This window comes from Saimiri boliviensis, chromosome 19, assembly GCF_048565385.1.
Source record: "Saimiri boliviensis isolate mSaiBol1 chromosome 19, mSaiBol1.pri, whole genome shotgun sequence".
Classification (NCBI taxonomy): domain Eukaryota; kingdom Metazoa; phylum Chordata; class Mammalia; order Primates; family Cebidae; genus Saimiri; species Saimiri boliviensis.
Genome location: NC_133467.1, coordinates 15,438,025 through 15,448,665, shown reverse-complemented (window position 1 = coordinate 15,448,665; position 10,641 = coordinate 15,438,025). Strand labels below are relative to the sequence as shown.

The 10,641-nt window shown below is 47.5% G+C and overlaps 1 pseudogene; it reads right to left on the bottom strand.

Annotated features, from left to right (window-relative positions):
* Positions 1-465: 465 nt before the first annotated feature.
* On the bottom strand, positions 466-2,005 carry LOC101047970 (histone-binding protein RBBP4-like; annotated as a pseudogene).
* Between the last annotated feature and the right edge of the window lie 8,636 nt (positions 2,006-10,641).

Here is a 10,641-nt window from a genome sequence, read left to right as displayed (position 1 = left end):
CTGGCTGACGTATGAAAATGTGCATCCTGCAAAGTCAGGTGTCAAGATTTGAGTAGGAATCTATATGACTTGAATCTCCCCTATTTCCTGAATAAAAGTGACAAGTTTCAGTATTTATACTTCATGGTTCAGACACCTACCTCATTTGGCTCTATTCCTTATTCATTCTAGCCTTTACTTAAATGAATCTGAAAAACTTGGGGATATAGCATAAGAAAAATAATTACACATAATATTCCCCTTTCTGTAGCTACTTTAGACCTGGGTTTGTTACTAGAAAATTCCCGAAGAAAATTTCAGTGTAAGTCTGTGGCTTTGCTGAATCAAGCTCCCCTCCCCCATTAATATTTAGAAAACAGCCGCTGTTTGGGCTAATAGCATTACTGATGGTACCTATTATATAGAGGGATAGCTGAACAAAATCTGTGTCTCAAAACCAGTGTTAAGTCACTCTCAGAGTTGAGAAGAAAAAAGGGGAGTCTAAAATCACAAGAAGTAAAGACATATACATCTAGGACCCTTGTCCTTCTGGATCCACGCTTCCTTCAGGGTCTTCATCGTTATAAACGTTCTCCGCCATTTGCCACACTTGCGTGATGTTATCTTCTGATACAGAACAAATCATCCAAGGCTCATTGGGATTCCAGGAGAAATCAGGTATCTTGGCAATGTGGCCACCGTGAATAAACAACAACTCTGATGGCCCGTCTTCTGCATCTTCTGGGGATTGTTCTTCTCCAATTTTATTTAAATCCCAGACATTCAGTCTGCGATCAGTACCACTGAAAGCCAAAATAGTCTCATTGTGAGGTGACCACTGAACCTGGAATATTTCACCCTTATGTGATTCAAAGGAATGCAACTTAAGTTTCAGATTTCTCAGATCCCACAAAGCAACAGTCTTGTCAGCTGATCCTGTGGCAAGAATGAACTCACTATAGGGATTGAAAAAGAGGCAGTTCACTTCAGCAGTGTGAGCATCAACTGAGTGGCTTGGTTTGGAACTATTGTTTGAATGAGTATCCCAAATCATAAGTTTCTGATTATCAGCCACTGACCCAAACCGAGACTCATGGAGCAGCTGCCAGGAAACATCTGATAGTACTGCTGTATGCCCTGTAAAGATGATCTTCGCATCCACCACTTTCCCTCCTTTGGAATGGCGCTGATGTCCCACAGGCAGGTGGTGTGGTCATCTGAAGCACTAAGCAAGTGCCCCCTGAGATTTGGGTTCCAAGAAAGCCCATAGCCTTCCTTCTGATGTCCACGGAGATGCAAATCTGGGTTGCATTCTCCAGAAGGATCTGGTTTAGAAGTATGTTTTGTATAGTCAAAGACAAGAACATCACTGGAAGGAGTCTTTGTTGCAATGGTACAAGGGTTCTGGGGCATATAACGAGTGCTGTTTACTTCTCCTTCATGGTTGATCATTTCTTTTTTTTTTTTGAGACGGAGTTTCACTCTTGTTACCCAGGCTGGAGTGCAATGGCGCGATCTCGGCTCACCGCAACCTCCGCCTCCTGGATTCAGGCAATTCTCCTGCCTCAGCCTCCTGAGTAGCTGGGATTACAGGCACGTGCCACCACGCCCAGGTAATTTTTTGTATTTTTAGTAGAGACGGGGTTTCACCATGTTAACCAGGATGGTCTCGATCTCTCGACCTCGTGATCCACCCGTCTCGGCCTCCCAAAGTGCTGGGATTACAGGCTTGAGCCACCGCGCCCGGCCCATGGTTGATCATTTCTATTTCAATTTTTCCGCTAACTGAACCAAAACCTCCAAATTCTCCTTTCTCACTGTCGTAGTGTGATGCATCAACCTGAGCATCATCATTAGGGAGTTGCACGCTGGCTATCACAAGAGGGTTTTGTTCATCCGATGTGTGTGTCCCCAGCCCAAGTCGATGAATGCTGAAATCTTTCCCTTCTGGTCTGGTTACATCTAGAAGCCACTGGGCAGTTAGGCTGGGCCACTCCAGAGCATGGGTCATCACCAAATCATAAAGAAAAGGAGCGTTCTTTTTCCGTATTTTGTATTCCTCGTTGATCACTCCTCCTTCCACTGTGTCGTCGAAGGCTGCTTCCTTGTCAGCCCTGGCTGGGGGGATCCTGGGGTCGAGCGTTGGGGGAGGGGCGGGGAGGCTGCAAGCGCTCGCTCTACGAGCTCGGCCTCTAGTGTTTTCGGTTTTATTTTTTAATTGTTACAGTAAGTAATCCTTACCACAAATAAGTGATTTTTAAAATATGCATTTTTAAATGAATGGCTTTTACAGATAGGTTAATGAAAATTGTACTGCTATCTTATCCCAGTCGAAATCAATACTTTCTTTTCTTTGTTTTACAAAGCTTCAAAAACCCTGGAAACAACTTATTTATTGCTTGCGTCTTTCCATCTGATGATTGGGAATTACTTTTCTAGATAACTTCTTTTGCAACTACTCAGCGAAATGAAAAACAATTACAATTTTAAATAGCTAATTTTGTCTTTCTAAAAATAAAAAAGTAGGGCTATAGATCAGAGTGCCAGTGAGTAAATAACTTAAGCACAAAATACATAGATACTGTCACTGCTAATCTGAACTATTATTTTTATACTATATGTTATACTACCGTAATATAGGACTGTTGCGTTCTCTTACTTCTGATACTCAGGAAGATATTATTGGTGTAAAATTAATTTTGTCTTTGTTAGAGATGAAAGTAGCCAACTTTATGTTAAAGATCTCACTACTGTTGGAGCATGTAAGTAATGATCTACATTTTTATGAAGATGGTTTTCAAAACTTGTTTTATTGGAATACATATATCTCTTTTCAGAGTTGGAGAAATTAGCACCTGCCTTGAAAAGAATATTCTTTCCCTAAGTTATAGCATCAAAAAAGCCCTGGTTAGAGAGGTTCATTTCAAAGTGCTCCAGAAAATATATTAATTATTTTATTTTGTGAGTACTCAACATCTGGCATATTGTTTTGAGAAATGGATGTTTGTTTATTGTGTCATTTGTGAATAAATAGTCCTTTCTGGAAAACAAAACAAAAAGCACTGATGCCTGGCCCCCACCCCCAGCGATTCTGATTGTATTAATTTAGGGTACGCCTGAGCACCAAAAGCTTTTTAAGGTATTATACTCTATCCTAATTATGTGTTTTGTTTTTTGTTCATTTGTTTTTTGAGACAAGAGTTTCACTCTTGTCACCCAGGCTGGAGTGCAATGGCGCAATCTCGACTCACTGCAACCTCCACCTCCTGGGTTCAAGCAATTCTCCTGCCTCAGCCTCCTTAGTAGCTGGGATTACAGGCACCCGCCATCGTGCCCAGCTAATTTTTGTATTTTTAGTAGAGACGGGGTTTCACCATTTTGGCCAGGCTGGTCTCGAACTCCTGATGTCAGGTTGTCCACCTGCCTCAGCCTCCCAAAGCACTGGGATTACAGGTGTGAGCCACCACATCCAGCTCCTGGTTATGTTTTTTAAAATTACATGTGAGGAGAAAAAAGATTTGGAATTAATTGACTATCTCCGAGTAACAGAATTAAGAATTTTTATTCACTTGAGTATTTTTCTGGGTGTCCTGAAAAATTTTTTGCAGCAAAGGAAATTGCAATGAAACAAATTAATAGTATAGAGGAGGGGAAATACCATCTCCCACTTAAAAGGAAGGAAGTTCAGGATACTCAAAACAGAACTCCATCTCCCTAACCTGACTCTCCTCCTGCATCCCCAGTTCTGAAAATAGCACCAGGTTCTCACCAGCCCACATCCCACAGGCATTCCAGCCTCCTACCTTCCCTAAACCCATTCATCCAACTACTTCCTAAGTCTCCACGTGTAGCTTCCTTCATACTTAAATTTCCTGACTCCTGTTCAGACAAGTGCCGCTCCCACTGCCTCTCAGTCTGGGCTTCCACTACCGATGGGGCTGGGCCGGCTCTGCAGCAGGCTCCCCACCTCCGTGTGGGCACTGGAGCTGCGGTGATCTTCCCTCAACCCCACACCTACTTCTGCCATGCGCCTGTTAAAAACCTGCAGTGGGTCTGGGTGCAGTGGCTCATGCCTGTAATCCTAGCAGTTCGGGAGGCCAAGGTGGGCACATTGCCTCAGCTCAGGAGTTCAAGACCAGCCTGGGCAACAAGGTAAAACTCCGTTTTTACTAAAAATACAAAAATAAATTAGCCGGGTGTGGTGGTGCACACCTAATCCCAGCTACCCAGGAGGCTGGGGCATGAGAATTGCTTGAACCCAGGGGGTGGAAGTCGCAGTGAGCCAAGATCACACCACTGCACTCCAACCTGGGCAACAGAGCAAGACTGCCTCCAAAATAAAGAAATCCAAATCAAGGCCGGGCGCGGTGGCTCAAGCCTGTAATCCCAGCACTTTGGGAGGCCGAGGCGAGTGGATCACGAGGTCGAGAGATCGAGACCATCCTGGTCAACATGGTGAAACCCCGCCTCTACTAAAAATACAAAAAATTAGCTGGGCGTGGTGGCACATGCCTGTAATCCCAGCTACTCAGGAGGCTGAGGCAGGAGAATTGCCTGAACCCAGGAGGCGGAGGTTGCGGTGAGCCGAGATCACGCCATTGCACTCCAGCCTGAGTAACAAGAGCAAAATTCCGTCTCAGAAAAAAAAAAAGAAAGAAAGAAATACAAATCAAATCCTGCAGTGGCCTCCTTGTTTCTAGAGCAGACTGGAGCAGCTTGCAAGGCTTCCAAGGCCCTCCATGATCCGACCCTGCCCACCTTCACAGGTTCTGGCCTTGCAGCCCTCACCCTGCACCCTCCCACCTGCCACGAGTCACAGCAGGAGGTCCCCACACGCATTCTTGTCTCCCTGACTCAGCCGTTGCCTGTGCTGCTGCCCTGCTTGGAATGCCTCCAGCATCATGTTGCCCCCATCACCCCGACACCTTACCCGCTCCTCAACACACAGTCTCTGGCGTGCTCCTGCATGCCTTCACGCCTGTTTCTTTGCTTAGTGTTCGTTGTTCCTCGTCTTTATGTCCGTCTCCCCACTGCCGTTCAACTTCCTGGAGGGTCAGGAGCGTTCATCTCTGTCTGGGCACTACCCACGCTGCCCAGCATCTCCTAGGCATTCAGTAAATGAGTTAGGGAGTGGATAGTATTGATTCCTTACATTCCTGCAGCTCTTTATGATTTTTCTAAGTACTTTTTTATGTGTGTTTGCGATTGGGTTTTGTGCCCCTGAAATTGCTTTCAACAGTATTGCCTTCACCATCTGCATTCTCACTTGAGAATGCCGGCAGACAGGAGAGGTGGTGAAAGTGAGGTGCAGCGTGACCAGGAGGGGCCCTGCTGCCCCGGTCGCACAGCTGGTGCTGGAAGACCCGGCAGCCCTCCCTCTCCGTCTGTGTTCTCCCCCGCGCCCCGTGTCTCCCACACGCTGGCTCCACCGCGCCCGATCTGGAGTCTGCACTGGATAGTTGCCCACAAAGAGATGGAGATTGCCAGCCACTTCGAATCCTGGCTTCCCCCTTTTCCCATCATGCTTTTAAGCCAGGAGATACCAAGAAGAAGTGAGGGTAAAATTGGGGCAGGAAGAATTATTGTTTGAGGGACCGGGGAGATGGGGTGGTGAAGATAGTAACGGCTTCTCAAGCTGCAGTATCTGTGTGATTAGGTTGAGTCACATGAAATTGCTGATAGTCCCTTGGTAATGACCTACAATAACCTCGACTTCAGATGGTTCAATGTCATAATTCCTGGGTACAACATGGATGTGGGAAAACACAGCTTGTAGAGAAAAACCCAGGCCAAAGAAGTTCAGTGTCTGTCAGCAACTGGTAAACTTACACTAAGTTTACCTTTTGATAATGTATTGACAGAGATTGTATAGGGATGACATTTTCTACTTTCTCTAGGGAGTTGCATCTTTTCGTCTTAAGGCCATAGCGTGTTTTGATGGAGGCAGCAGGACCGTGGCCTCGTTTAGCCCCTGTTTTAGTCATAACTAGAAATGGTAGAAAGAAGACACAAGAAAACATGTGATCCTTGAGTTTCTCGGGTCAGAAGGACAAGAAGCTCCACATGACCCCATTCGGCCGTTTAGTTGCTTTCAGCCTCAGAGCAAACCTGGTGAGGAATTTCATATTCCCAGTCTCTCCTGGCAGGCATGCCTGGCTGTGAGATTTTTTTGAGCACAAGTGTTTCTGCAGGGTACCAAGTCAACCACCCTGGAGTGGTTCCCAGGAAAGCAGTGGTGATATCAGCAGCCGCAGGCTTGCTTGGGCACCAGAGGCTCTGGGCAAAACAGGTGCCCGGCTTTCCAGGAAGAGAGACTCTGGTCACTCAGAGGAGAATCTGAAACCAGAGGGGTAAGGCAGCTGAAGCCCACGTCCCAGCCAGGCACCTGGGCGGGACTCCTCTCTGCTGCCTCACGTGGGCGTGGGCGCTTACTCTCTTGGTTCCCAAAGCACTCTCCTGCTGGGGATGGCGACAATGCCCACCCTTAGGAAGACTGGCTTGTGTGTTTTAAAATAACCGTCGATACACGTTTGTAAACAACACGCAGCATTCTGAAGTCAGGAGGGTTTGTGATGGGCGCTGCTCTGATGAGAAACAGGTGTGAGGGACGGTCTCCGGCAGCCCCTCCTGACTGCTGCTTGTCCTTGGTGACCCTCAGGGAGGCAGGGCGTGCAGGGGCCGGCCCTGCCTTACGGTTCCTCCTGGAGCTGACTCAGCAGGCCTCTGCCGCTATTTTTCTCTTCATCTTCCCTCCCCTTCCCTCTAACAGGAATTGGTGGAGCTGAGGGCAGGAACAAGTTGTTGGGTTGTTTTTTTTTTTTTTTATTTTACTTTGGGTGCATACTATATCTGGCATTTCTCCCCATGTTATCCCTCCCCACCCTCCCCTCCCTCCGTACCCACTGTTGTCTCTCCCCTGCCCCCACAACTGTCCCCTGTGTGTGATGCTCCTCTCCTCGAGTCCACGTGTTCTCATGGTTCAACACCCACCCATGAGTGAGAACATACGGTTCTGAATGCCCTGGGACAGGGCTGTCTTTGGGGAAAGCAAGACTTGTAAAAATCCCGAGAGCAGTTGCTCTGCAGGCCTAAAAATTTTTCCTGCAGCTTGAATTTTTATTTAAGTCACCATTTCCATTCCTGCTGACAAGTCAGAAAATGGCTCTGACCTGGAGCAACCGCAGAGACAGCGGGTGGCCCAGGCCATGGCCTGGGGCAGGGACACCTTGGAGCTCATCCCAGAGGCCTGGGGACCTTGGTTCCTCCCTCCCTGACAGAGGCAGGCGCGGGCCAGAAATCCTGCCACACCACAGAGCGGAGCTGCAGGCCTCAGCACGTGAGGGGTCTTCTCTTTCATTCCCTGTCGTCTGCACGCTCCCCCCACAACTGCTGCCCCTTTCCTCACCCCATTCAGGGAAGCTCTGCAGACTTTTCCCTCTAACTTCAAAGATGGCATCGGCCGCCGCTTGGTCCCACCATGACCATCCTGGAGGCACAAAACCTCTAGGAGAGATTAGTTCTGCAGTAGCTGAGAGAGGGTCTGGCCCACACCAGGCTCTCCCCATTCAGAAATGAGTGAATGTGCAGGCCCAACTCTTGGCCTCGAACTATAGGGGAGAGGATGGGAGGGGGGTGCAAGCGGGGGGCACGGTGAGGTCAGACACCTTTTCCTAAGGTGTTCAAGCACTCTGTGCTGGCAGCAGCCCCAGGATGTGATATTTGGGTTGAAAACTGGTAAGCAGGCAGGGTAAGGGCAGTGCGTTTGCAAAAGACCAGGAGGTAGACATTGGGACCACTTTCGCATCTGGGCAAAAACAGGAAGTGACACAAGACGAGCCTGGAAAGAGGATGGGCGCGAGAGCAGAAGCGGACTCCTGGCCGGGCGCGGTGGCTCACGCCTGCAATCCCAACACTCTGGGAGGCCGAGGTCAGAGGATTGCTTGAGGCCAGGAGTTCGAAACCAGCCTGGGCAACGTAGCAAGACCCCATCTCTACCAAAAAAAAAAAAAAAAATGTTCTGAATTAGTGAGGTGTGGTGGCACATAGCTGCAGTCCTAGCTACTCAGGAGGCTGAGGTGGAAGGATTGCTTGAGCTAAGGATTTGAAGCTACAGTGAGCTATGACTGAGCTAATGTACTCCAGCCTGGGTGATAAAGCAAGACCCTGTCTCTAAAAAGGGAGAAAAAGAAATGGCCTCATTTGCAGCGGTGTGCTGGTCAATGTTTACGAGGCTGTGGGCAGGGTTCCGGGGGGAGGTGAGTGTTCATACGTAACGTGTGTGCCAGTTTCCATAGTGTAAATATTAGAATACCTCCCATCATTGTTGATTTCACTCTACCAATGGTTTAATATCCAGCTCACCACAATTCCTGCAAATTTAACTATCAACTTGCAAGCTGATAAGGGCTGGCTCGAACAGGCTGCATCTTTTGTCACGTGTTACCTTTTCCCTTACCTCCTTGTCACAACGTCCCTCAGCAGTCCTTGGCAGGAGGGGAACCACATGAATGAAGTCACTTCAGGCCGCTGCTACAAGTATCTTGGTCTCAATCACCTCCCCCTGCCCATGGCTGTTCCTTCTTTCTGTCCCTCATGGATAGAGGCATGGACATTTTTCCCGGAGTTTCATAAAAACCACTCATGTAAGGCGTTTATAGTGTAGCCAACTTATAAAAACGAAGGTTCACATGACAGCAATGCTAATCACATCCAACGAAATATTAAACCACCCTATTAAATTTTTCCTTGGCCATTGACACAATCCTGGACTTTCATCTCCTGCCATATTGCTTTTTCCTCCACGCTCTCCAACATTGATTGAGCCTTTTCCCCTTGACACGCCCCTCAAAATACTTCCAGTCCATCACGGAGAGCAATGCCGCCCTCCCTAGGCACCCCACCCAGTCCTGTGTCCCCCTCTCCAACCCTGATTCACCGGTCTTGTCTTGACTCCCCTCAAAATACTACTAGTCTACCATGGAGAGAATGTGGTCCCTAGCCACCTCCACCCGGTACACAGCCCTGCACTGTTCATATCATATATTGAAGGTGCCGCAGATCTGAAGAATTCCTGGGCATGAAGAGGAATACTGACTACTGTTTACATCTGGCTTAATGCTCATTTTTTAATCTTATGAATTTTTAACAATCATCACTCCTGAAACTAAGAACATTGCTCTCAATATCCACAGACTGCATAGCTAGTACATCAAACATGCATTTCACACAAGGTCCCACTTCGCACCTATTAGAATGGCCACAATTCAAAACACCAAACGCTGGCAAGGCTGAGGGGCGACAGGAACTCGCCTTCATTGCTGGTGGGAATGCAAAATGGCACAGCCACATCGGGAGACACCTCGGCAGTTTCTATAAAACTAAACATGCTCTCTCCACATGACCCAGCCATCGTGCCTCTTGGTATTTACCCAAACAAATTGCAAATTCGTGTCCATTTAAAAAAATAAACTGCACACAGATGTTTACAGCAGTTTTATTCATAATTGCCAAAACTTGGAATCAGCCAAGATGTCCTTCCGTACATGAATGGATAAACTGGTACACCCAGACAATGGAATATTATTCAGTGATAAAAACAAACAAGCTATCGAGCCATGAAAAGACATGGAGAGAACTGAAATGTGCATTGCTAAGTAAAAGAAGCCAATCTGCAAAGCCCATCTACTGTGTGATTCTAGCGATACGACATTCTGGAAAAGGAAAAACTATGGAGACAGGAAAAAGAACAGTGGTTGCCAGGGACTAGGGGTGAGGGAAGGATGGACAGGTGGAGCACAGAGGATTCTTAGGGCAGTGAAAATATTCTGTATGATACTATGATAGTGGATACATGTGATTATTCATTATTCCAACCCCACAGAATGCACAACAGCAGGAGTGAGTGCTAATGTAGCTCGGGCCCCTGGGTGATGACCCTGTGTCGGTACAGGTCCCACTGTGATTGGGGAAGTTGATAGTGGGGGAGACTGTGTGTAGGGCAGGGCACATACGGAAATTCTCTGTGCTTTGTGCTCAGTTTTGCTGTGAACCTAACATTGCTCTAAAAAGTAAAGTATATTAAAAAGCAAAATCATGACCAGGTATGGCGGTTCACCCTTGTAATGCCAGTACTTTGGGAGGCTGAGTCAGGAGGATTCCTTGAGCCCAGGAGTTTGAGACCAGCCTAGGTAATATTAAAAAAACTCATCTCTTTTTTATTTTTATTTATCCATTTATTTATTTTGAGACAGAGTCTTGCTCTGTTGCCCAGGCTGGAGTGCAGTCATGCAATCTCGGCTCACTGCAACCTCTGCCTTCCAGGTTCAAGCAATTCTCGTGCCTCAGCTTCCTGAGTAGCTGGGACTACAGGCGTGGACCACCATGCCCAGCTAATTTTTGTATTTTCAGTAGAGACAGGATTTTGCCATGTTGGCCAGGCTGGTCTCAAACTCCTGGCCTCAAGTGATCCACCCGCCTTGGCCTCCCAAAGTTCTGGGATTACAGGCGTGAGCCACCGTGCCTAGCCAAGACTTCACCTCTTAAAAGAACAAAAAACAAACAATTAGCCAGGTCTGGTGGCACAAGCCTGTGGTCCCGGCTACTCAGGAGATTGAGATGGCAGGATCACTTGAACCCAGGAGGTCGAGGCTGCAGTGAGCCATG